This window comes from Bombina bombina, chromosome 2 (assembly GCF_027579735.1).
Source record: "Bombina bombina isolate aBomBom1 chromosome 2, aBomBom1.pri, whole genome shotgun sequence".
In the NCBI taxonomy this organism is placed as follows: domain Eukaryota; kingdom Metazoa; phylum Chordata; class Amphibia; order Anura; family Bombinatoridae; genus Bombina; species Bombina bombina.
Genome location: NC_069500.1, coordinates 744,308,592 through 744,332,137, shown reverse-complemented (window position 1 = coordinate 744,332,137; position 23,546 = coordinate 744,308,592).

Below are 23,546 nucleotides of genomic sequence, written 5' to 3'. Positions count from 1 at the left end.
AAGTTACAAAAGTTAGCATGCAGAACTGAGTTAGTAGATTAAAATTTAACTATATAACTATATACACTTAAAAGGTTAGAAAACTTAGCATACAAAAATGAGTTAGTAGAGTAAAATATAACTATATTAGTATATAACATTGAAACATGCAGAACTGAGTTAGTAGAATAAAATATAAATATATTACTATATAACATTGAAACATGTTAGAAAAGTAAGCATGCAGCATAATTATTTCAATTTTTTTTATTAAATTTTTTTCTTATATATATGTTTATAGATATGAGAAGTAGGAGAATGAAGTGTGCACACCCACCACGCTACTTAAGGTCAATGTTGGTGCAAACACCCAGAAGTGAAGCTCTTTCTCCACCTTTGCCAATAACACTATTGGATATTGAATTATCTCCAAATCCATATGCAATTTGTCATAAAGAGACACAGACAGGTAATGACTTATTATTTAAATTTTAAATCATATATTTTAGGTTTTGGCTTAAAAAGTTTTAGCATGCAATATTAATCAAGTTGCTAATTTACTTCTATTATCATTTTTTTCCTCATTTACTTTCTATTTTTATTTGAAAAAGAGGGCATCTAAGCTAAGGAGCCAGCCAATTTTTGGTTGAGAACCATGGACAGCACTCTTTGATTGGTTCTGTCCAATTATCAAGTACAACACAGTTGGTTCACCAAAAATGGGCTGGCATCTAAACTTAGATTCTTGCTTTTCAAATAAAGATACAAAAAGAATGAAGTAAAATATAAAGTTTATTTAAATTGCATGCACTATCTGAATCATGAAACTTAGAAATTGGTTTCTATGTCACTTGTAATGATTATTATTATTATTGTTTTAAATAATATATACAAGGTTTTTGATTTAATAGTTTTCTATCTTTGTAATTTCGTTCATAGATATTACCATGGAAGAAATGGAAACTAGTATGGAAATGGAAGAATTTCAAAATCCAGATAGTGTGACAATATTTGAATCATTAACTTCAGATGATACTCAACCAAGGATAGAAGTTTTACCAACAATGATGGTAGATAAAGGTATGTTTCATACTCAGTAATCTTAAATCTAAGAAAATACAAGTTTTAACTAATACATATATTGTATATTTCAAATAGGAGTTGGCTCAGATGAAAGCTTTAAAGGAGTGGACATAAGTGTAGAAGCTAATATAGTAGATAAAGTAGATAACAGCACATCAGGAGGTAATATTTGTGATGAAAAACCCTATCATACATTGAATATGTATATGACAATTGAATTAAATTTTGCTTTTCATTTATTTTTCTACAGATTTATCTTCAACATCAACTATTGAGACTGCAGACAAAAGTACTCAGAGTTGTCTAGAAGATCATGTCAAACAAAAAATTTCTAAAATTAGGGCAACTTTGGCAATGTTAATGGAGCAAGTAGATTTTTTATACCGTAAATATGTAATTTGATTTCATTTTTTGTTTTGTCATGATTAATAACTGAGAAAAAGTTTTGTGTTGAAGAATCAAAAGTGAGTTTGAATTTATGTAAATAAACTTTTTTTTTGGCCATAAAAAAATTTGTCTTTATTAAATAATAACATTTTAAACTTAAAGGGACACTGTATCCAAATTTTATCTTTTGTGATTCAGATAGAGCATGCAATTTTAAGCAACTTTCAAATGTACTCCTATGATCAAATTTGCATGCTCTATCTGAATCACAAAAGAAAAAATTTGAGTACAGTGTCCCTTAAAAATACACAAACAATAACTTTGTACACAATATACAGAGTAAAAAAATTAACAGTGACTAACATTTTAAACTTAAAGGGACACTGTATCCAAATTTTATCTTTTGTGATTCAGATAGAGCATGCAATTTTAAGCAACTTTCAAATGTACTCCTATGATCAAATTTGCATGCTCTATCTGAATCACAAAAGAAAAAATTTGAGTACAGTGTCCCTTAAAAATACACAAACAATAACTTTGTACACAATATACAGAGTAAAAAAATTAACAGTGACTAACATTTTAAACTTAAAGGGACACTGTATCCAAATTTTATCTTTTGTGATTCAGATCGAGCATGCAATTTTAAGCAACTTTCAAATGTACTCCTATGATCAAATTTGCATGCTCTATCTGAATCACAAAAGAAAAAATTTGAGTACAGTGTCCCTTAAAAATACACAAACAATAACTTTGTACACAATATACAGAGTAAAAAAATTAACAGTGACTAACATTTTAAACTTAAAGGGACACTGTATCCAAATTTTATCTTTTGTGATTCAGATCGAGCATGCAATTTTAAGCAACTTTCAAATGTACTCCTATGATCAAATTTGCATGCTCTATCTGAATCACAAAAGAAAAAATTTGAGTACAGTGTCCCTTAAAAATACACAAACAATAACTTTGTACACAATATACAGAGTAAAAAAATTAACAGTGACTAGATAATTAAAAATTTTCACTCCAGACGTTGCCTCTTTGGGTCTGTTGTCGCCTCCCTTTCACTGACAATAGCCAACAGAGATTGTAATGTCCTTTCGCTGATGCTCAAAGCTCTGTTAATTTGATGGTTTTTCTCTTCATCCATCTGCCTCTGCCACTGGAACATCTCTCTTTGCAGCTGTAATTTCTGCATCTCTATCTCATTCCTTTGCCTTTCGATTTCCACATTTTTTTCTGACAGAGCAGCCCAGCGTTCAATATTAGTGTTAATAATATTCAGCATTTCTCTGTGGTCCTCTCTGTATTGCCTTGCCAGTGTCAACATTTCCCTCAATGCAACATCGCCAAATTGTCCTTCTGCCGGTGTATTGTCAATATTTACACCACCTGTTTGCAGTTCAATTGGTGGTGCCTGTGTTTCAACAGGTTCCTCAATGTTTTCTGGTGTGTGAATTTCATCCGGTTGCGCATCTCCCAAATCTTCAAGAATATCCGGAGTCTCACTTCCATCATGCCCTCCTGGTGGTTCATCTTGAATGGGATTTTCCACTATCGGCATGAGATTGATAGTGATCTCCCTTGATGAGTTTTCTTCTTCTAGATCAAGACATAACAAATTGTTAGTAAATAAAAATAAAATGTTATAAAAACACTTGCAGAAATAGAATAGAAGGAGAGAGCAGATACAACCGTCATACACCAATTTAAGTTATATTATATATATATATACATATGTGATACATACCATCAAATAATGGAGATGAATGTCCAGTCAATCTCTGGAAAAGACGTCCCAAATCACCTATAAAAAAATAAATAACATAAAAATAAATAAATAAAATGCTTTTTTGTCAATGTAACGATATATTCGAAATTATTAATGGAAATGTATTTTGCAATTAACTGGACACTGAAGCAAAAATAATCTTTTTGAGAATAAGATATATTGCATGGAATTTCTATCAGCTTTCTTATGTAATACTATGATCAATTCTCAAAAAGAAAATAATGATAAATTTTAAAAAAAATTGAAAGTTGATTAATATAGCATGCATGCTCTACAAGAATCCTCATTTAAAAAAATATGTACAAGATCTCGAAATAGAATATGTCAATAATGACATTTGACATTTAAAAAAAAAATTACAAAAAAAAAATTGAGAGATAAAAGAGATAAAAGACACAACATTGAAATTATTCATTTGTAAAGTACTTACCAGTTGCTCTACCAACACCAGTTTGTGGAGTGCTGGTCCTTAGATCCGGAAGTGTGTCCGCCGAGGAAGTTGTGTGTGTAACATTAGATGATGAGCGTATAAATTGTCCATGTGTAAAACTGTCCGAAGGTCTTGAAACAGCTGCACCGGGTGGTCTCGAAACCGCAGAAGAAGAAGTAGAACAAGTGGGCACCTCGTTACTCCTCACAGGCTCTGCTGTTGTTGGCATTGCTTAAAAAAAAAAAAAAAAAAAAAAAAATTAGGTTTATTTTTATTTATATTTGAAACTGAAAGTTAAAACTGTTAATAATAATAATTACAGCAGTGAATGCAGGCTCAATCATTAAAGGGACATGCCAACCACCTTTTTTTATGATTTGGAAAGAGAATGCAGTTATAAACATCTTTATAATTTACTTATATTATCTAATTTGTTTTATTCTATAGATATTCTTTGTTGAAAAGCATTTGATTGATGCACAAAGAAGCCTCGTGTGATTGGCTCAACATGTGTATTTATTTTTCTTCAACTAAGAATATCTAGAAAATTGAAGTAATATGTTGTTTAAATTTCAATTCTCTATCCGAATCATTAATAAAAGATTTTGGTTTTAGTGGCCCTTTAAAGGGACATGAAAAAAAAAAATTACCTTTACAAATTGCATAAGAAAATGCATTTTTAAAAATATTTAAATGTATTATGTTTTTGCATTCATTGGATTTTTATACTTTGAGGAAAAGCAAATCTATACAGGCACAGTAAATGATCATTGGTTGATGCACATAGATGGTTCATGTGACTGCGTCAACTATGTGCATAGCTATATCTGAAAAATGTATGTTTATAAAGCGGAGAACAATTTTGAAAGATGCTAACAATAATATTCTATAGTGAAATAACGCAACATGGAAGTCAATAGATCAGAAATTTAAGAAGGCATGTGATCTGGGGTTAGTCTCATGATTAATGTCGGACATACAATATTATTTTAATAGTTTCAAATTACATTATTTCTATTGTCATTATCTCTTTAAGGTTTCTATGCAATACTGGTTTGAAAATAAACACATGGGTGTTATCTTTAGGGATCACTATAGTAATAATCAACAAATCTTTAGTTCCGTTAGACCATTAAAAAAAAGGCAGTATAACAATACTATTATTGTACAATCCCTTATACATATATGAGACATAAATGATTACAGTATTTGGGGCCTAAATGGCTTGTACAATCCCATATACATATATGCGAGATAAATTATTACAGTATTTCGGGCCTAAATGGCTTGTACAATCCCTTATACATATATGCGAGATAAATTATTACAGTATTTCGGGCCTAAATGGCTTGTACAATCCCTTATACATATATGCGAGATAAATTATTACAGTATTTGGGGCCTAAATGGCTTGTACAATCCCTTATACATATATGCGACATAAATGATTACAGTATTTGGGGCCTAGATGGCATATAGGATACTGAAGCGTAAGAAGTCAGATAATGTTATTTTAAAGAAATATATATTGGAGACAATAACCTATCATAACTTTAAAAAGAACATTTACGTCAACTATGTTGTACATTTACCTCTTAAATCACTGTCACAATCATCCGTTATGCCAGTGATGATCTCCGGTCCCAGACGCTGAACAAGCTTCTGCTCATAGTCATTGAGGTCTGCCACATATGCTGGTCCACCTCCGGTAGCACGTGCCGAATTTTTCTCTCTGGCCAATTTAGCTTTGGCGAAGCGTTTAATGTCGTTGTAACGCTTCTTCAGCTGATCGACATCCTTTTTTCCTGGACCCTGGGCACTAACAGCGTCGCTGATCCTTTGCCAGATCTGCTTCCTTCTAGAAAAATTTGTCTGTTTGACACGACATCCAAACAAATAATCATAAGAGTCAGTAATCATATCAATCAAAACGACGTTTTGCTGATGAGAAAAGTGAGGATTCTTGGATTTTGAAGCGGTTTCAGATCCAGATGAAGCCATATCGAAATAGTAAATAAAGATCTCAAAAACGAGCGCTCTGTAATTACTCTCCAAAAATTTTGGAACAATAATAAAGTTGTTTAGAAAACTTGTCCATTTATAGGAGCAAAATTCTATTCCCGCTTCTACTATGACGTTCATGACACCTTACATGTCACGTGTTAACAATTGGCCAGACAATTGAACTGAAAGTTAAGTACATCAGCTTATTCGCGGCGAGCGAGGCGTCAAATTTATCAATATTCCGCCACTGCTCGCGGCGGGCTAGAGGTGTCTATTTGTTGTGGGATTATTAGTACATAGCTACAGCGGACACCATTTCGCCCGCGGCGAGTAACGGCGAGTTTAGCCGCGACTAAAATGACGGATGAATTGACGGCTTAGTACATGGAGCCCTAAGACATTACGGGAATATTTCCAAATAAATGCTACACCTGATATGAAACCTAAACTGGTATGGGAAGCCCATAAGGCTGTTATGAGGGGAGAATGCATCAAACAATTGTCATTTAGGAGGAAGACATATAATGAGAAAGTACACACTTTGACAGGGCAACTTGGGAATTTAGAACTCCAACACAAAAATGCACCATCAGATACTATGATATACACCATGTTAACCAAAACCAGACAGGATCTAAATCATATTTTAAGGAAGGAAGCACAAAGAAAAGCTCTAAATATTAGGAAGCTATATGCTTACGAAGGAAACCGATCAGGCCCTCTCCTTGCTAAACTCTTACAAGCCCAACGCGCTAGATCCCAAGTGGAAAAGCTAGTGACCACAGACAAACAACACTTACATGATAGCAAACAAATAGCAGACTATTTTAGTAAATTCTATTCTAAGCTATACAATTTAGACAACATAGACACGTTGGAACACTTGAAAGACATGCAGGAATATATAAAAGCCGCAGACCTTCCGGCCTTAGATCAAACACAAAAGGAAGCTTTGGAAGCTCCCATATCATTAACAGAAGTTGTTAGAGCCATTACCAATTTACCCACAGGAAAGAGCCCAGGTCCCGACGGCTTTACCAACGCATACTACAAATCCTTTAAAGGTATTCTAGCTCCACACCTATTGCACTTATTCAACACCTTAGACGAAAACCCTACTCTCTCTAGGGATATGCTGATGGCACATATTTCGGTCATACCAAAACCCAACAAAGACCCCACCGACCCGGGTAGTTACAGGCCTATATCCCTCTTAAATTCGGACGTCAAGATTCTGGGCAAGATTTTGGCCACACGAATTAATGGAATACTTAGCTCCCTCATACATACGGATCAGGTGGGTTTTGTCCCTGGGAGGGAAGCCAGGGACAACACAATTAGGGCGGTTACCTTGTCCTCTTATGCCAAACGTTATAACATCCCTTCAGTCCTTATAGGGACAGATGCCGAAAAGGCATTCGATCGCATTAATTGGACCTTTCTAAAAGAAACTTTACATTCCCAAGGATTCGGCCCCAAAATGATACAACGTATACTTAGTTTATATTCCCAACCTACAGCTAGAGTCAAAGCCAATGGAATGCTTTCAGATCCCTTTGACATAAAAAATGGGACGAGACAGGGCTGCCCCTTATCCCCCATATTGTTTATCCTGACTATGGAAGTCCTTGCAGCTAACATCAGGCAGAACAAAGAGATTAAAGGAATCCCAATAGGACCTCATAGCTTTAAAGTAGCGATGTACGCAGACGACATCTTATTTTCACTAGCAGATCCCCTCACCAGTATACCTGAAGTGCTGCGACAAATAGACACCTTTGGTAAATTCTCCAACTTCCTAGTTAACAAACATAAATCAGAAATTTTAAACATATCACTCCCTACTTCCAACTTTCGCTCCATCAGTGAGATATGCCCATTAAAACTACAAGAAAAATCTTTAAAATATCTGGGGGTAAATATCTCCCCAAACATGGCACAACTATTCGACGAAAACTACCTGACACTTTCTCGCAAACTACAAGTAGACCTCAATACATGGTCATCTAAACCAATTACATGGTGGGGGAGAACTCAATGTGTTAAAATGACAGTCTTGCCCAGGGTCTTGTACGTATTCCAAACCCTCCCAATCCCAGTCCCCAAATGGTATGTAGTGCATATACAAAAACTTATCAATCTATTTATTTGGGGGAAAATTAAGCCGAGGGTGAATAGGGAAAACCTATATAGAACACAGGATAGGGGAGGATTAGGCTTACCTTGTATACAAGATTATCTAGACGCAGTAACGTTGCAGAGAGTAATAGATTGGCACAGGTCGGCTGATACTAAAGCGTGGGTAGCAATAGATTCACACATCCTCAAAACCCCTGAGGTAGGAGCCCTTTGTTGGGTCCCTAAAGAACTCAGACCACCCCAGTGTACAGAGCTTACCATACACCGTAGAACATTTGAATCTTGGGATTTAATCACCACAAGGAGAAAACATATCTCGGGAGTTCGTTCTCCACTATTCCCAATCCCGAGAAATGCAGAACTAATAGGGGGATTGGATAAAGGTCAAAGGAGATTGACGGGCTGGGGGTATACTAGTCCATTAAATGAATTTGTTACACGGGGGAAGCTCAAAAAGAAAGAAGATTTGAATGACATACTAGGAGGTAGTTATTCAGGATGGTTAAAATATTCCCAGTTAGCTCACTTTGTACATACATCACCCCATAGACAGGACTACCTGAGGGAGCTAACCCCATTTGAGAGCCACTGCATCACTAAAGGAACAGCAAGACATTCACTGTCTTTAGCAAAGAAAATGATCCAAGGAAAACATGCACAACAACTCCCTTCATACACACATCACTGGCATACAGAAATTCGCACTGAGTTACAGATAGAAGATTGGCAATACATTTTCATGCGAACAGGGAAAGCCTCAACCTCCCCCCAAGCCCTAGAACTCAACTACAAGGTCTTATCACGTTGGTACCTCACCCCGGAGAGGTTACAATCTATCTACCCTGAAAGCTCAGGGAAATGCTGGCGAGGGTGTGAGGGGAGAGGCACCTACCTACATATGTGGTGGAGTTGCCCCAAGGTACAACCCCTGTGGAGCGCAGTGGAAAGTTATCTTAGACCACTACTGGGGAATGACATCTCTTTGTCGCCTAGAATTGCGCTACTGAATGACCTGCCGAAACTACCATGCAAATTAAGACTGACTATACTCCAAATGAGCATGACAGGAGCCAAATCGCTCATAGCCTTACACTGGAAGACCCCCTACTCACCGACATTGACAAACTGGATAGACAAAGTAACTGACCTCCTAAACATGGAGGAATATGGCTACACTAAGAGGGGGAAAGCACACATGCTAGCAGACATAAAATTCCTATGGGAGGGTGGTAGACGAGATGGCGCCCCAACTGCATCCACGGAAACTTAGCTCCTAGGCCCCCAGGGGGGGCACTTCAACAAGACTTTCTTTAGAAGGACTAAAGAACGAAAGGACAGATTGACAACCACACTTTTAAAATCTCTTTTGAAGACGTACTTCCTCGAGACATATAATATAGCGGAAGACAGATATTTTCTTTTTCCCCTTTTCTTTTCTTCTTTTTTCCTTTACTTTCTTTCTTCTTCTGTTTGTTTTATGTGCAAGCTTAAGTTGTTTACAAACTGTTATTATCTTTAAGATTCAATTCTCTTTTTTGTGATTCAAAGTATAAGAGTAAGTTAACATAGACCAGTTATCAATCCCCGATGTGAAACTTTGGACTTTGAGACATTTACAAGAACCCGGGTTATAGTTAGCTCAAAACCAATAATGTCAATGCCATGTATATAATATATGTCTACCATAGATAAGAATATCATTCGAAATGCATTGTACAATCTTGTTTTGAATCAATAAAACAGTTTTCAAAAAAAAAAAAAAAAAAAAAAAGTACAATATACATATATTGATAATTGTGGTAGTATGATATGAAATATCACTTTGCACTAATGTTAAAGGAGCAGTCTTTGGATTAGCAAATTAGTCCCTTACAAAAGGTCTGATGATTTGTATATTTCAGTCGGAACTCCCACTATGCGGGTGTAAGGGAATATTGGCTATAAAATGAGGTTATATTGTACCTTTCCTTTTCTTGTGATAATGTCTCAGTCTTTTAGTGTTAAACACCTACTGTATTCCTCAGACGTTTCTTACCCATCTTATTCGGTGGTTTGATTCACACACCTCTCTCTCTGTGTGCTGCTCCACTTGTGTTTTGGGATGCAGTGTTGCCGGTCTCAAATGCTTCCGTGTTACGTGTGTTACCTCAACCACGTGTAGCTCTCCAGCCAATAGCGGCTCTTGGAACTTGACTTTTGTAAATGAATCTGTAGGGGTTCTAGAATGTTTTTTCTCTGCACAGAGATAAGGCTTGAGGGTTCCTGAGCTTGTTGGTGTACAGACAGTGTCCTTTAATCAACGCGTTTCACCTTTTTACAAGGCTTTTTCACAATAAAGAACAGGTGTCTGTAGGATCTTTAAATACCCCTTCGGTTTTCATTGGTCCAATCCCGATTTCTTTTATGGTGGATTTCTTCATTTAAGGTGGACGGATCTGATGTTGACTTTAAGATATTCAAATATTTATTTGGTATTCCTCCAAAAAAATGGATCTTTCCTGTCATTTTTTATTGTGAAAATGATTTTCTTATAAGTGTTATTTCTTGCAATGAATGCTTCTTCGATTTCTCTTCTTATGCTATTATCAAATCATTATAGACATGATGATTTTATATTGTGTACACATATTATTAAATATTAAACTATAAGTTTAATTCTAAGTTTAATTTAAATAAAATTATATATTATGAACAGCAAGTATATGGCAAATTAATAACTTAGAATAATTAAGATTGTTTACATCAAAAAGGGGCTTAGTCATAATATAAAATAAAATTAGAATTTCAAATAGTATTTGTCTATTGTTACATAGGTTGCATCTATATCCTTATCTAGACATGAGGGGATTACCATCGGATAGAGTGACAAAAGACCTAGTGTATATTTCTTTTTTTCATAGTTTAAACAAATTAGATGTTCTGTCCATTTCTTAATCAAAGATGAAGGGGGTCAGGTTGAATTCTGAATTAAGCCCTGCTGGGTATAAGGTCCCTAATTCGTAAATTAATTCAGCTTCTTTTCTGAGGATTCATTTTTGGAAGTCGCCCCCTCTCCATTTTTGTTCAACCTTTTTTACTGCCCAACATGTGATATTTTTGGTGCTATTGTTATGTATGTTTCTGAAATGGTCATATAAACAAGCTTCTAATTTCCCTTTTTCTATTTTATACATGATATTCTCTTATTCTATCTCTGTATGGTCTTGTTGTTTCTCCCAAATATTGGAGTTTATATGAACATTGTAATATATATAAAATTCCTTTATCTCTACATCTTAAATTGTCTTTTATTTCATATTCTTTACCTGTACTTGTATACGTAAATTTCTTTACTTTCTTGCTGAATTCGCAAGTCTTACAGCTATAACAAAAGAAGGAGCCACACATTACATTTCCTTTAAGGTTCACTTCTCTAAGGCCTAGATTTGGAGTTTGGCGGTAAAAGGGCTGTTAACGCTCCGCAGGCTTTTTTCTGGCCGCACCATAAATTTAACTCTGGTATCGAGAGTTAAAACAAATGCTGCGTTAGGCTCCAAAAAAGGAGCGTAGAGCATTTTTACCGCAAATGCAACTCTCGATACCAGAGTTGCTTACGGACGCGGCCGGCCTCAAAAACGTGCTCGTGCACGATTCTCCCATAGGAAACAATGGGACTGTTTGAGCTGAAAAAAAACCTAACACCTGCAAAAAAGCAGCGTTCAGCTCCTAACGCAGCCCCATTGATTCCTATGGGGAAACACTTCCTACGTCTGCACCTAACACCCTAACATGTACCCCGAGTCTAAACACCCCTAACCTTACACTTATTAACCCCTAATCTGCCGCCCCCGCTATCGCTGACCCCTGCATATTTTTTTTAACCCCTAATCTGCCGCTCCGTAAACCGCCGCAACCTACGTTATCCCTATGTACCCCTAATCTGCTGCCCTAACATCGCCGACCCCTATGTTATATTAGGGGTCGGCGATGTTAGAATCTAGTTCAATCCGATTGGCCGATCCAATCAGCCAATCAGATTGAGCTCGCATTCTATTGGCTGATCGGAACAGCCAATAGAATGCGAGCTCAATTTGATTGGCTGATTGGATCAGCCAATCGGATTGAACTTGATTCTGATTGGCTGATTCCATCAGCCAATCAGAAAATTCCTACCTTAATTCCGATTGGCTGATAGAATCCTATCAGCCAATCGGAATTCGAGGGACGCCATCTTGGATGACGTCCCTTAAAGGAACAGTCATTAGTCGGGAGACATCGGAAGAAGAGGATGGATCCGCGTCGCCTGCTTCAAGATGGACCCGCTCCGCACCGGATGGAAGAAGATCGAAGATGCCGCTTGGAGAAGATGTTTGCCGGTCCGGATGTCCTCTTCTTGCCGGATAGGAGGAAGACTTTGGAGCACCGGATTATGGATCGCCAACCCCCGCTTGGGTTGGATGAAGATCTTGGAGCCAGGACGGATCGGTGATACCTGGATGGTGAAGACAAGGTAGGAAGATCTTCAGGGGATTAGTGTTAGGTTTATTTAAGGGGGGTTTGGGTTAGATTAGGGGTATGTGGGTGGTGGGTTGTAATGTTGGGGGGGGTATTGTATGTTTTTTTTTACAGGCAAAAGAGCTGAAATTCTTGGGGCATGCCCCGCAAAGGGCCCTGTTCAGGGCTGGTAAGGTAAAAGAGCTTGTAACTTTTTTAATTTAGAATAGGGTAGGGAATTTTTTATTTTGGGGGGCTTTGTTATTTTATTAGGGGGCTTAGAGTAGGTGTAATTAGTTTAAAATTGTTGTAATATTTTTATTATGTTTGTAAATATTTTTTTATTTTCTGTAACTTAGTTCTTTTTTATTTTTTGTACTTTAGCTAGTTTATTTAATTGTATTTATTTGTAGCAATTGTGTTTAATTAATTTATTGATAGTGTAGTGTTAGGTTAATTGTAGGTAATTGTAGGTAGTTTATTTAATTATTTTATTGATAGGGTAGTGTTAGGTTTAATTATATCTTAGGGTAGGATTTATTTTACAGGTAAATTTGTTATTATTTTAACTAGGTAACTATTAAATAGTTCTTAACTATTTAATAGCTATTGTACCTGGTTAAAATAATTACAAAGTTGCCTGTAAAATAAATATTAATCCTAAAATAGCTATAATATAATTATAATTTATATTGTAGCTATATTAGGATTTATTTTACAGGTAAGTATTTAGCTTTAAATAGGAATAAGTTATTTAATAAGAGTTAATTTATTTCGTTAGATAAAAATTATATTTAACTTAGGGGGGTGTTAGTGTTAGGGTTAGACTTAGCTTTAGGGGTTAATCCATTTATTAGAATAGCGGTGAGCTCCGATCGGAAGTTTAGGGGTTAATAATTGAAGTTAGGTGTCGGCGATGTTAGGGAGGGCAGATTAGGGGTTAATACTATTTATGATAGGGTTAGTGAGGCGGGTTAGGGGTTAATAACTTTATTATAGTAGCGCTCAGGTCCGCTCGGCAGATTAGGGGTTAATAAGTGTAGGTAGGTGTTGGCGACGTTGTGGGGGGCAGATTAGGGGTTAATAAATATAATATAGGGGTCGGCGGTGTTAGGGGTAGCAGATTAGGGGTACATAGGGATAACGTAGGTGGCGGCGATTTGCAGTCGGTGGATTAGGGGTTAATTATTTTAAGTAGCTTGCGGCGACGTTGTGGGGGGCAGGTTAGGGGTTAATAAATATAATACAGGGGTCGGCGGGGTTAGGGGCAGCAGATTAGGGGTACATAAGTATAACGTAGGTGGCGGTCGGCAGATTAGGGGTTAAAAATTTTAATCGAGTGGCGGCGATGTGGGGGGAGCTCGGTTTAGGGGTACATAGGTAGTTTATGGGTGTTAGTGTACTTTAGGGTACAGTAGTTAAGAGCTTTATAAACCGGCGTTAGCCAGAAAGCTCTTAACTCCTGCTATTTTCAGGCGGCTGGAATCTTGTCGTTAGAGCTCTAACGCTCACTGCAGAAACGACTCTAAATACCAGCGTTAGAAAGATCCCATTGAAAAGATAGGCTACGCAAATGGCGTAGGGGGATCTGCGGTATAGAAAAGTCGCGGCTGAAAAGTGAGCGTTAGACCCTTTAATCACTGACTCCAAATACCAGCGGGCGGCCAAAACCAGCGTTAGGAGCCTCTAACGCTGGTTTTGACGGCTACCGCCGAACTCTAAATCTAGGCCTAAGTATCTTTTTCTTTCCTTTATATTCACTAGGAGCAAGGATATTTTTAAATTTGCTGCTTTTTTATAAATAAACACTGTTTTTTTGTTATTTCTTTACCAAGTATTGGATCTGATTTGACAAGGTGCCAGTGCTCAAGTATTATTCTTTCCATTAGTTTTTGCTGTTGATTGCATGAAGTTATAAACGGTACATTGATATTAACTTTACCATTTGCTATTGGGTTTTATTTCTTTAAAATTGTGTTTTGGTCCTTATTATTTGCTTCTGATTTGGCTTTATCTAGTACTGTTTTGTCATAGTCTCTGTCTATGTATCTATCTTCTAATATACAAATCTGTGTCTCGAAGTCTGTTAATTTAGTACAATTTATTTTTATTCATATGAACTGACCTTTTGGAGTGTTAGCAATCCACCTTCTTAGGTGGCAACTTCGAGCGTGTATGAAGTTTTTAGCATCTACCTCTTTATAGTGTTTTTTTGTAATTAATGTGTTATCCTCTACAATTATATCTAAATCCAATAATGTTATTTTTTCCTTACTGTAATTGTAAGTAAACTGTATTCCAACTGTATTTTTGTTCATATCGTCAAAGACATTTTTTAAAATTTCCTCGCTTCCTCTCCAGACAATCAAGATATCATTGATGTATCTTAAAAAGTATGAGGTTTGCGCCCAGTGGGTATGTTTGTATAAAATCTTGTTCCCACTTGCCCATAAACAAATTGGCATAACTGGGCGCAAACCTCATACCCATTGCTGTTCCTCTTGTTTGTAAGAATATTTTGTTATTACATGAGAATATATTGGGAGTCAAGATAAATGTTATGCTCTCTAATATGAAAAGTAGACAAATAGGATCAGCAATCCCCAAAAGGTGCGCTAGTGCTATGTGTTAGACTTCAATCCTGAAATGCTGGGTTTATGGCCGAACTCCCAAAAGTAATCCGAGTGGATTCCTGACTGCAGAGAAGGGAGAAAAGAGAGAGGCGCCAACCATAAAACAGTATCGTGGATCCGACCACAATTGACTCACAGACTTCCCCCGTAGTTCAAAATACTCACAAGCGGGGTGGCACAAGTTCAGTGCTTGTACTAGCAGATCGGGACTGTTCTGAGTCACCCGACAGACACACCGGGGCCAGTTCACGTCACACAGTGACCTCCAATCAGCATCAGGTAGCTCCGTTAGGCTCTGACCGACAAAGATCAGCTGTGTATTCTGATGGCAGGTGTCGGAGTGAGAGACTGGAATTCCATCTTGGATAGATGTAGGGTAGTGATGTCGCGAACATAAAATTTTCAGTTTGTGAACGGCGAAAGCGAACTTCCGCAAATGTTCGTGAACGGGCGAACCGGGCAAACCACCATAGACTTCAATAGGCAGGCGAATTTTAAAACCCACAGGGACTCTTTCTGGCCATAATAGTGATGGAAAAGTTGTTTCAAGGGGACTAACACCTGGACTGTGGCATGCCAGAGGGTGATCCATGGCAAAACTCCCATGGAAAATTAAATAGTTGATGCAGAGTCTGGTTGTAATCCATAAAGGGCATAAATTACCTAACATTCCTAAATTGTTTGGAATAATGTGCTTTAAAACATCAGGTATGATGTTGTATCGATCAGGTAGTGTAAGGGTTACGCCCGCTTCACAGTGACAGACCAAACTCCCCATTTAACGCACCGCAAACAACCGCAAACAGTCCATTTGCACAACCGCAAACTCCCCATTTGCACAAGATTAGATACCAAGCTAGCCATGTCCAATTCCTTGTCCTCACTGATGTCATTGAAGGTCTCTTCCTCCACCCAGCCACGTACAACACCAAGAGTCCCCGAAAGGTGACAACAAGCCCCCTGGGACGCCTGCTGTGTTTGGTCTTCCACCTTCTCAAAGCCACCTTCCTTCTCTGACTCCTCTTCTTCAGACTCCTCTCTCTGCATTGCCTCTCTCTGCATTATTATAAGGTGTGTTAAGTAGTACTATTCCTATCAGTTTAATCCCTGTTACGTCCCCTATCAGGGGATGTGTATATGGCATCAATTTTAGGAACCGGGAGATGGAAAAAGATGCTTGGTCGGTCCTCCTACTTCAAATTTGGGGCACTGCGCGTGCAATCTAATGTGCCACCAGATAGGAGTGATGTGTTAAGTGGTACTATTCTTATCAGTTTAATCCCTGTTACGTCCCCTAACAGGGGACATGTATTTGGCATCGATTTTAGGAACCAGGAGATGGAAAAAGATGCTTGGTCGGTCCTCCTACTTCAAATTTGGGGTACTGCGCGTGCAATCTAATGTGCCACCAGATAGGAGTGGTGTGTTAAGTAGTACTATTCTTATCAGTTTAATCCCTGTTACGTCCCCGGGACAGGCCAGAAGTTCTATCGCAAATTGGGATAGCTCAGGCCACAGGTCAAGCCTGCACACCCAGTAGTCAAGGGGTTCATCGCTCCTCAGAGTGTCGATATCTGCAGTTAAGGCGAGGTAGTCTGCTACCTGTCGGTCGAGTCATTCTCTGAGGGTGGACCCCGAAGGGGTATGATATCGCTGATAGTGCCTTCGGTGCGACTGACTAGGTTTGTCACCTCATCAAAAGGATGCATGAGCCTACAGGCATTGCACATGAGCGTCCAGTAATGTGGCAAAAAATTCCCAACTCCGCAGAGGCTGTCCTAGCACCCCGGTCATACAAATAGATGTTAACGGCTTTTTCTTATTGGAGCAGGCAGTCAAACATTAGGAGTGTTGAATTCCAACGTGTCGGGCTGTCGCAAATCAAGAGCCTCACTGGCATGTTGTTTCGCCGCTGGATATCTGAAAAGTGTGCCATGGCCGTGTAGGAACACCTGAAATGGCCACACACCTTCTTGGCCTGCTTCAGGACGTCCTGTAAGCCTGGGTACTTGTGCACGGCACATGTGTCAACTTGCCCAAATTCAATGCTGCCAACAAATTTCTTCCTTTGTCACAAACCACTTTGCAGATCTCCAGTTGGTGCAGAGTCAGCCACTGATCCACCTGTGCATTCAGGGTGGACAGGAGTGCTGGTCCAGTGTGACTCTCTGCTTTCAGGCAAGTCAACCCCAAGACGGTGTATCTGGGATGTGGAATAGTACCTGGGGAGCTGGGGGGGTGCCGTTGATGTGAAGCAAGACGCAGCAGCAGAAGAGGACTCAGCCGAGGAGGTTATGGAAGAGGATGGAGTAGGAGGAGTAGAGGAGGTGGCAGCAGGCCTGCCTGCAAGTTGTGGCGGTGTCACCAACTCCTCTGCAGAGCCACGCATTCAATGCTTGGCAGCCGTCAGCAGGTTTACCCAATGCACAGTGTAGGTGATATACCTGCCCTGACCATGCTTTGCAGACCAGGTATCAGTGGTCAGATGAACCCTTGCCCCATCACTGTGTGCCAGACATGCCATTACTTCCTTTTGCACAATTGAGTACAGGTTGGGGATTGCCTTTTGTGCAAAGAAATTTCGGCAGGGTACCTTCCACTGCGGTGTCCCAATAGCTACAAATTTTTAGAACACCTCAGACTCCACCAGCTTGTATGGTAAAAGGTGGCGGGCTAAGAGTTCAGACAAGCCAGCTGTCAGATGTCGGGCAAGGGGGTGACTTTGTGACATTGGCTTCTTACGCTCAAACATGTCCTTGACAGACACCTGACTGTGGGCAGATGAGCAGGAACTGCTCAAGGCGAGAGATGAAGTGGCGGATGGTTGAGAGGGGGCAAGGAGGACAGCAGTGGTTGACGTGGCTGAAGATGCTGGACCAGGAGGAGGATGGCGGCTTTGAGTTTGTGTGCTGCTTGTACTCATGTGTTGATCCCATAGGCGTTTGTGATGTGCGATCATGTGCCTTCACAAAGCAGTTGTACCTAGGTGGGTGTTGGACTTCCCACGACGCAGTTTCTTTTGGCACAGGTTGCAAATGGCATTGCTGTTGTCAGACTCAGACACAAAAAAAAAAATGCCACACTGCTGAGCTCGGCAATGATGGCATTCTGGTGGTGGCAACAGCATGCGTTGATTGGCGTGCTGTCTGGCTGACTCCGGGTGCCGATGCATGCTGTCTGACTGTGCCACTATCTCCTTGCAACATCCTCCCCCTGCTTCCAACTCGTCTCCTCCTCCTCTCTGTCTCCCCATCTGAACTTTCCCCCTGTTCTTCTTCCCTACTAGTGGGCACCCACGTGACATCCACGGACTCATCGTCATCATCAACCACTTCACTTGTATCTGACAACTCAGCAAAGGAAGCAGCAGCGGGTACAACATCATCATCATCACACCGTACGTCCATGTGTGTAATGCTGCCTGACTGAGACATATCCTTGTTATCTACATCCTCTGGCAATAATGGTTGCGCATCACTATCACTCATTTCTTCCAACTGATGTGTAAATAACTCTCTGACAGATCAAGTGAAGCGGCTGTGGTGCTAGTGTTGGGGTGGTGGCAGCAGGCGGGCGAGTGGTAACTTGAGAGGTGCCCGAAGCTAAGCTGGAGGAGGATGGAGTGTCAAGGTTCCGAGCGGAAGCTGTAGAAGATGGGATGTCCTGTGTTAGCCAGTCAACTATGTCCACAGAACTGTTCAAGTTCAGGGTACGTGATGCATTATTCTAGGGCCAAAGGGAATCACAGCACCACAACCACGATGGCCCCTGTGGGGTGGCCTGCCTCTGCCTGTCATTTTTTACCATTAGTGGTACTATGCGTGCAAGCTACTGTGACAACAGATATGAGTGGATTGTGCACTGGCAGAAGATGGCAGAGTAGACACTGTAGGCCTGACACACATGCTTGCAGACAACTAACTGCTATTCAATCTATTACAGTCAAAATTGTATTTTTTTTTTTAAATGTACACTACTGTTACACCAGATATGAGTTGCACTGGTGTGACACTGTGCCCTGGCAGGCACTGATACGCACACGTGTGAAGGAAACTGACTGCTATTATTTCACAGTCAAAAAAGTGTTTTTTGTTTTTTAAATGTACACTACTGTTACACCAGATATGATAAGAGAAATAGGGGCCCAATGGCACTACTGAGATGTTATAGGGAATATAATTAGTAGTAATAGTTATTTAAATAATAACTTGGAGGAAATTAACGTACATGTGTTCCTCCTAATGTTACGTGATGCAAACGTTGGTGCTGTGTACCAGTTAATGAGGGAACAAAAGAAGATCAAAGTCTTCAGAAAATGTACACATTTATAGCACTCAAATTCCCTGAATGTAGAATACGACTGAGTTACAATTGGCAGGTGTACAGGAAAATTTAAAATATAACTTTTATTGGAACTTTAAAAAAATGTAGAACAATACACATTAAAAACACAGGAATAGTGTTAGCTCAAAAGAGGAGAGAGTGGTAATAGGGGTTTGGATCACCGACTTAGTAGCGATTAATCCTTGCAATTTGCAATTTATCAGGAAGTTGTAATAATGAAAACTGAGAGTACATCTATGGTTCCTCAATCAGATGGTTGATCCTTGTTTATGTATCACAAGGGTCAAGTACAATAATTAGTTCAGGCACTAATGTTGATTACAGGGTGGTTTAACATGAGAGACCATGCATGGGTAGTTAGTATGATACAACACTTATGTTAATGTATATGATTATGGCATATTTGTGATATACCATGTACTTGGTTTGACATTTGGTATTTTTGGATAGTCCAAATATCACACATCATGCATGAATATTTCCTCTGACGTTCCTATTTGATTATTTTGTGACAGTAATAATTTTTACAACTTGCAATTGTTGCGGTATAAACCCAGGTTGGTAATTATTCAGAACAAATATATCTCTATCAGGATTAATGTACCAACTAAATGACCAGGACTACTGTTTATATTGATAGTGATCAATGTGAAGTATCCCTGTATTAAAAGATATTTATATCTCTTAACAATTCCTGAAATTAGCCGAGGACATTGAACAGGTGGTAAATTAAATCATAGTATATTACAATACGTTCTCAATCACTTATATTGGGTTAGATTAGTGTCTAAGGGTTAAATTGTCCTGTTAATATATATCCCCCATATATTGTACCAATATTGCTGTGTATTGCTATTGTCTGCAAATATTGCTCGTCACGATTTGCTAAGCTGTTATGATAACTGTCAGAGACAGATCAGGTTTGCTATATACCTGGCCCCTGGTCTGTTAACAACACGTGTGAAGGAAACTGACTGCTATTATTTTACAGTCAAAAAAGTGTTTTTTTTTTTTTTAAATGTACACTACTGTTACACCAGATATGAGTTGCACTGGTGTGACACTGTGCCCTGGCAGGCAGGCACTGAAAGGCACACGTGTGAAGGAAACTGACTGCTATTATTTCACAGTCAAAAAAGTGTTGTTTTTTTAAATGTACACTACTGTTACACCAGATATAAGTTGCACTGGTGTGACACTGTGCCCTGGCAGGCAGGCACTGAAACGCACACGTGTGAAGGAAACTGACTGCTATTATTTCACAGTCAAAAAAAGTGTTGTTTTTTTAAATGTATACTACTGTTACACCAGATATGAGTTGCACTGGGGTGACACTGTGCCCTGGCAGACAGGCAGGCACTGAAACGCACACGTGTGAAGGAAACTGACTGCTATTATTTCACAGTCAAAAAAGTATTGTTTTTTTTTTAAATGTACACTACTGTTACACCAGATATGAGTTGCACTGGGGTGACACTGTGCCCTGGCAGGCAGGCAGGCAGGCAGGCACAGAAACGCACACGTGTGAAGGAAACTGACTGCTATTATTTCACAGTCAAAAAAGTGTTTTTTTTTTAAATGTACACTACTGTTACACCAGATATGAGTTGCACTGGTGTGACACTGTGCCCTGGCAGGCAGGGACTGAAACGCACACGTGTGAAGGAAACTGACTGCTATTATTTCACAGTCAAAAAAGTGTTGTTTTTTTAAAATGTACACTACTGTTACAACAGATATGAGTGGTGGCACTGGGCAAGTGGGCACAGTATATGCTGTGAGCGTGACACACACGCTGGCAGGCAGGCAACTGCAAATAGATTACACAGGGAAAAAAAAGCAGACTGATGTTCTAGCCCTAAAAAGGGCTTTTTGGGGTGCTGTCCTTACAGCAGAGATCAGATGGGTCCTTCAGGACTGTAGTGGAGACTGAATACACTAGCCTAGCTATCGATTTCCCTATTAAATCAGCAGCAGCTACACTGTCCCTCCTCTCACTAAAAATACAGCTTCCGAATGAATCTAAAATGGATGCTCTCCAGGAGGTGGGAGGGTCTGGGAGGGAGGGTCTGCTGTTGATTGGCTGGAATGTGTCTGCTGACTGTGAGGTACAGGGTCAAAGTTTACTCAATGATGACGAATAGGGGGAAGACCGAACATCGCATATGTTCGCCCGCCGTGGTGAACGCGAACATGCTATGTTCACAGGGAACTATTCGCCGGCGAACTATTTGTAACATCACTGATGTAGGGTAAATGTGTTCGAATCACAAGACAGGCAAGGTATATATAAAATCGTTAATTTATTAAAAGAAAAACAACAGCAATGCATTTCTCGGCTGGAAGGCCGTTTTGCTTCCCATCAGGAAGTGTTTAATCGTCTCAAGTCCCAATTTGTGATCTATATTTGTATATAATGCTGTTACATTGCAGGTGGCTATAATCAATTCATTATCCCAAGGAAATATGTCTAGTGTATTAATAATATGCGTAGTGTCTTGCATGTATGATGGTAGGGATTTGACGTGTTCTTGTAGATGTAGGTCAACAAACTCTAATAGATTTGAGGTAAGGGAGTTTGAATATCTTAAAGTCAACATCAGACCCGTCCACCTTAAATGAAGAAATCCACCTTAAGAGAAATCGGGATGGACCAATGAAAACCAAGGGGAGGGGTATTTAAAGATTCTACAGACACCTGTTCTTTATCTTGAAAAAGCCTTGTAAAAAGGCAAAATGCATCAATTAAAGGACACTGTCTGTACACCAACAAGCTCAGGAACCCTCGAGCCTTATCTCTGCACAGAGAAAAAAAACATTCCAGAACCCCTACGGATTCATTTACAAAAGCCGAGTTCCAAGAGCCGCTATTGGCTGGAGAGCTACACGTGGTTGAGGTAACACATGTGACACAGAAGCATCTGAGACCGGCAATGCTGCATCCCGAAACACAAGTGGAGCAGCACATAGTGGGAGTTCCGACTGAAATATACAAATCATCAGACCTTTTGTAAGGGACTAATTTTTCTAATCTCCTTTAACATTAGTGCAAAGTGATATTTCATATCATACAATCACAATTATCAATATACGTATATTGTACTTTTTAAACCGCATAACGATGATATGTTAGTGTTTTTATAGAAAATTTAAATATTTTAAGCAGCACAAATTTTTTTAATTTTTTGCATAGCACTTACCTATATTTATGGATTTGTGTAATCAATAAGATAGATAACATATATTTCATATAAATCCAAGTATATGGTATTTTAAGAATAACATTTCTTTAATACTCTTATTTTGGCTGTGGTAATTTTTAAGCTTATTTAGTGCTGTCCATACCCCCTTTTTTCATCCGTTATAACCTTTACAGTTTTTTGGAGAAAGCTGTTCACTGGTACAGCTTAAATTACCACTAGAGTTGCGCTCTGGAATCCCTGTATATTTGATAAACTTTATTTACAAACATATATGGGAGAATATTTTAGCAATCTATTTAATTGAACACTTGTTAAGTATCATTACCTTTATAAAAGCTTTCCTTTTTAATGTATAACTTACCAGGTAATCACAACAACATGTTTGAAACATTTTTTAAAGAAAGAAGGTATTTAATTAAAGGCTAACAAGTGTTAGGACTAAAATTGTTTAAAATGTATATGTAACCTGCAAAGACATTTTAATAAAACACATGTAAAAAATCAAAACAGCAACCATGTCAAATCTTTTTATTAAGACACGTAGATAAAGAATATATGATAACACCAATATACTGTCAAGTTTTTCAATTAAGACATTTAAATAAGAAGATAACAAATCTTTTTAAAAACACATTTAAATGGACAGCCAAGTCAAAATTAAACTGTGACAATTCAGAGACGGCATGCAATTTTAAACAACTTTCCAATTTACTTTTATCGTTACATTTTCTTTATACTCTTAGTATTCTTTGTTAAAATCTAAACTTACGTAGGCTCAAACAGATTTCTAAGTGCATTTTTAAATGTTTTCACAGTTAGACACTGCTAGTTCATGTGTTATAATGGCTAAAATGCAAGTCTGTCAAAATAATTGAGATAAGGGGGCAGTCTGCAGAGGCTTAGATACGAGGTAATCACAGAGGTAAAATGTATATTTATTTAACAGTGTTGGTTATACAAAACTGAGGAATGGGTAATAAAGGGATTATCTATCTTTTTATCAATACACATTTTCAAGTATACTTTCCTTTTAAATAAAGAAGATGAGACATAGATAACCCGGAAGAGCCTGGAGG